Source organism: Artemia sp. Qi Xiang Cuo, chromosome 20 (genome assembly GCF_049724085.1).
Source record: "Artemia sp. Qi Xiang Cuo chromosome 20, ASM4972408v1, whole genome shotgun sequence".
Taxonomy (NCBI): domain Eukaryota; kingdom Metazoa; phylum Arthropoda; class Branchiopoda; order Anostraca; family Artemiidae; genus Artemia; species Artemia sp. Qi Xiang Cuo.
Window position 1 is genome coordinate 27,394,081 of NC_142813.1, and position 5,000 is coordinate 27,399,080.

The window sequence follows — 5,000 nt, forward strand, 5'->3', positions numbered from 1 at the left end:
GAATCAATAATTTCCCCTAGCGATTATGTAAATCAAGTTCACAGGTGCTACTCGTGACAGGACCACGTGGTTTATGGTTTTCCAAGTGAGAAAGTTCCTGTTTTTCCATGTGAGAAAATTCCTGTTTTTTCAAATTCTCACTGACAAAAACCATGAAAACAGACATAAATGTGAGAAAATTCATGTTTTTCAATTTCTCACTGACAAAAACCATAAAACATCCATAATTTGATGTTGACATCCGAGAAAAACATCAAATAAATCGAACAACACACATAACCATCCATGAAAATAACCGTAAATGTGACAAAATTCATGTTTTTTCAAGTGAGAAAATTACTGTTTTTTCATTCTCAGTGAGAAAACCATAAACCACGTGGTGGGGTCACGAGCTCATGACCCCTCTCTACTTATATATATATATATATATATATATATATATATATATATATATATATATATATATATATATATATATATATATATATATATATATATATATATATATATATATATATATATATATATATATATATATATATATATAAACTTTAGCATAAAGAATGAGGTATTGAGAGGGGGGCAGCCCCATCATATAATTAATAATTTCTGTTTATTGTAAGTTTTGATGCTGCTCCTTACTTTCAGTTGAAGATAACTTTTTTGTATTTAATCCTGTTCAAATTAAATAAAAAAAACAAGTTTTTTTAACTGAAAGTAAGGAACGACGTTAAAACTTAAAACGAACAGAAATTATTCCGTATATGAAGGGGCTGTCCCCTCCTCAACGCCTCGCTCTTTACGCTAAAGTTTGACTTTCTCACAACTCTATTTTTTTAAACAATAAAAAAACTTTAGCGTAAAGAGCGAGGCGTTGAGGAGGGACAGCCCCCTTCATATACGGAATAATTTCTGTTCGTTTTAAGTTTTAACGTCGTTCCTTACTTTCAGTTAAAAAAACTTGTTTTTTTTATTTAATTTTTGAACGTTTTTGAATTAATGCAGGTTTTGATTTTGGCTCACCGTACATGAATAATTAAAACAAAATTTGCATATTATATTTGGTTAAATGGCTTTCTCGAAACTTGTTTAATTTTATTTACGAACGTTTCTATTAGTAATAAATATACGTAACTTAGAATTAACTTACGTAATGAACTTCTATATTCATAAATTTTTAACACGTATATTAGGGGGTTCGCCCCCTAGTCAATACCCTGCTCTTTAAACTATAGTTCGAATTATTTTCCAGTTCTTTAAAAATGACCTCTTAATCACAATCAGTTGACCAGTTGAAAAACTTGTTTTTTTTTATTTAATTCCTGATCTTTTTCTTTAATAATGCTGGGAAATCCGGCGCCCCCTTCATAGCAACGTCCCTTCCCCCATGAAAACTTCCTTCATGGAAAGATCCTTCCATATAGCCCCCGACCCTCTCCTTCCCCCACCTACCAGAAAAAATCTCCTCTGAAAAAGTCTGTATACTTCCCAATAACCAATACTATATGTTAACATTGAGTTAAGTTCTTAACTTTCAGCCCTCCCCCTGGGGACTTTGGGGGATCAAGTCATCCTAAAAGACATTTTTATCATATTTTCGACCATGCTGAACAAAATGGCTATCTCAAAATTTTGATCGGGTGACTTTGGGAAAAAAATGAGCGTGGGAGGGGGCCTAGTTGCCCTCCATTTTTTTTGGTCACTTAAAAGGGCACTAGAACTTTTAATTTCCATTCAAAAGAGCCCTCCCACGATATTCTATGACCACTGGATCGATCCGATCACCCCTGGGAAAAAACAAAACAAACAATAAACAAACAAACAAATAAACACGCATCCGTGATTTTTCTTCTGGGAAAATGCAAAATTCCACATTTTTGCAGATAGGAGCTTGAAACCTCTTCATTAAGGTTCTATGATACGCTGAATATGATGGCGTGGTTTTCATTAAGGGTCTTTGGATTTTAGGAGGTCTTTCCCACTTTCTTCGAAAATCAGCCGAATTTTCTCAGGCATGTAACTTTTGATGGGTAAGATTAAACTTGATGAAACTTATATATTTGAAATCAGAATTAAAATCTGATTCTTTTGATGTATCTATTGGTATCAAAATCCCGTTTTTTAGAGTTTCGGTTACCATTGAGCCGGGTCGCTCCTTACTTACAGTTCGTTACCACGAACTGTTTGATTGTCCTTTTATATGTCTCTTCACTTTTACTAGCCCGATAGGCAAAACCAGTTCATGCAACAAAACCTTTTACGAGTTAGTTGTGACCCTCAAATCGGGTGATATCTCTCTAGAAGACTAGCTCTTTTTACAATAATTGTTTTTGCGTTCAACATTTGGTTTGTTTTGCCTCAAAACAAAGCATTTGTTTCAAGCATTTGTCCCTGTCGCCAGAAAATATTATTGAAACCCGACTCAATTTTTTGCTCTAATGATCTATGAGCATTCAAGCAGGACTTTGGCTTCGAATTGTACGCTGGATTTGGGGAAATTTCAAAGCTGATAGGCACACTATTACATTCAGTGTCTTCGCTGTAGGAGAGTCGAGCAATTACAGCAACCTGTATTTCTACCTTTGTCTCTAATTTTACTTTAATTGTGTGGTCAAGAACAAAACTGGATATACAAAGGGTTAGCACCCGAAACAAAATTCAAGTTTTTGCGCGACGGATAGAAAAAGATATGTTGGTACTCATTCTTTAAATCTTATAGAAACGGGAGAAAAGTAGCCGTAAAGCTCAATACATACCTCATAGTACAATAAAATTGATAGTCATGATAAGTTACCATTTTAAGGGGGAGGAGCAGCTGGCAAAAGTTATAAACGAAAGCGGGGGAGGGGGCTATGGTTCTAATCTAAAGAAACTGGACTATTTTTCAGAACATTACAAATTGTTCTGTTGTTGTTTTTTACATTTTCGGCTCCTTCTAGGTATCCTTGTCCTATTTTAATATATTTCATCACAGTGGAATATACTATATATTGCATATAAAATTTTTCTAGAAAATTTAAATTACTTTTCTTTCCCTTTTTAAAACCTGACGAAGCTCAGCATAAAAATATTTATTAATAAAGCATAATTTGAAAAAAATTGTAATCCTAGTCAACAGAAAACAGAGCTTGATGTGTCAGGTTAATACATAAATAGATCGAAAGTAATACTAAATAGCGAAAAGATCTTCAGACAAGAAGAAAAGATCGAAGGAGAAACAAAACAACAAAAGATACATGGCAAGAGAAAAAATGGAGGAGATCTCCCAGTACAATTATCATGCAATTTGAAATAAGAGCAAAATATATCATGTAGAAGTCCCAGCATCCGGGCACAAAAGAATCTTGAAAACACGGCTTTTCATTGATGAACGATTTTTTTTTTAATTAGAGAATATATCAGCCAAATTTAATCAATTTGCAACATGGGGGATTTATTAGCATGGTTTGTAACATATGGAGTTAGTCTGCTATTTGGGGTTGAATTTTGATGAAGAAATAAGGTCGTCTTCATTTTCATAAACGTTAGTCGGCCAGATACTTATTGCATTTTTGAAAACTTCATGCCATTTCGCATGTAAGAACTCATACGGACCACTCGAAAAGGTTAAAGAACCCTAAAATCATCCAACAGTTTATTGTAATGAAACTGTTTGTAAGGTGTGACTCGGCCCCATAGTAACTAAAATTTAAAAAAAATGTAATTTTGATAACAATTAATACTTTAAAAGGATTGGCTTTTTATACTGATTCCAAATACACAAAATACATTAAGTGTAAGGCTATCAATCAAAAGCTACGAGCCTGAGAAAATTTGACTGATTTTTCAAAAAGGGGGGAAACACACGGCAAAAGTCAAGTGAATCACACTAACAGATTCAGCATGTGCAGGACTTCCAATCTACTGTGGAGGGTTTGAAGATTCTATCTACAAAAGTATGGAATTTTTTATTTTTCGCGTGAAGAAAGACCACGTTTTTTTTTCTTTTTGTTTTTTTTTTTTATTTTGTTCGTTTTTTAACCCCCCTGAAACCGCTTTTTTCCTCAAGAAAATACAGTCAAAATTCTGAGATAGCCATTCGGTTCAGTGTAATTGAAAGGCCCAATAACTAAGCCTCTGGGAATTTTATAACCCCCACAGTCCTTTGGAGAAGGGCTTCATATTGTGTAAAAAATTTTGTTGTGCCGAAATTTACATAAGTTTTTCGGTGAGGAATTTTCGGCGGAAGAGGATTTTCCACGGCGAGAATTATCTTTGAGGATGAGTTTTTCTGGCGAGATTTTTTCAGGGAAATTTTAAACGGGGGAGGGGTAGATTACCTAACACGATTTGTAAAACGGTTTAAAATTAAATAAGAACACTTTTTTTCAACTGATAGTAAGGAGCAACATTAAAACTTAAAAAGAAACAGAAATTAATCCGTATATGAAGGGGACAACCCCTTGCTCGTCCCTCGCATTTTCCGCCAAAGTTTGACGTTTTGTCCATTTTCTTCAAGAACGAGTACTGAGACACAAGGGTCATTTAATTTGAACGAGAAATATTTTTTAAAGAACTTCAAGGCTTTAGCGTTTTTTGCTTTTAGCTTTCCAGGGATTATTTTACCTTAGTTCCTCCTGTGCCTCCAGAGGCACCTAGGGGATCCACGAACAGTCTCCAGTTATCTCGGAGGTGTGCTGCAGCTAGTACGTCTTCCCATTCGGGCTGTAGGAACGCATGTATATTTGACAAGTCTCTTCTGTGTGAACGTCTCTGGGTGTTTCGAGAACGGCCTCGTCTTCTTGATCCTTCTGGTTGTCAAAAGAGGATGGAGTTTGGCAAGCGATTTCTTCCCATCCTGATGACATGCCCAAGATAACGTCACCTAAGTTGACGGATAACGTCTGTTATTAAAGATAGCTGGACCTGGTGCCTGACGGTGTCATTTCTTATCTTCTGGGTCCAGTTTATATTTAGGATTCTTCTGAGGCATTAGGATTCGAGGGATAGACATCAATTTA

At 35.0% G+C, this 5,000-nt stretch overlaps 2 protein-coding genes across 2 annotated transcripts in view; both read left to right on the forward strand.

The window, feature by feature from the left end:
* The window catches only part of LOC148940057 (protocadherin-like wing polarity protein stan), a 421,746-nt gene that overhangs the window by 128,871 nt on the left and 287,875 nt on the right, over positions 1–5,000 (forward strand). The gene's annotated exons all lie outside the window — the stretch shown is intronic.
* LOC148940058 (uncharacterized) overlaps positions 1–5,000 on the forward strand; it is a 139,178-nt gene that overhangs the window by 5,568 nt on the left and 128,610 nt on the right. The gene's annotated exons all lie outside the window — the stretch shown is intronic.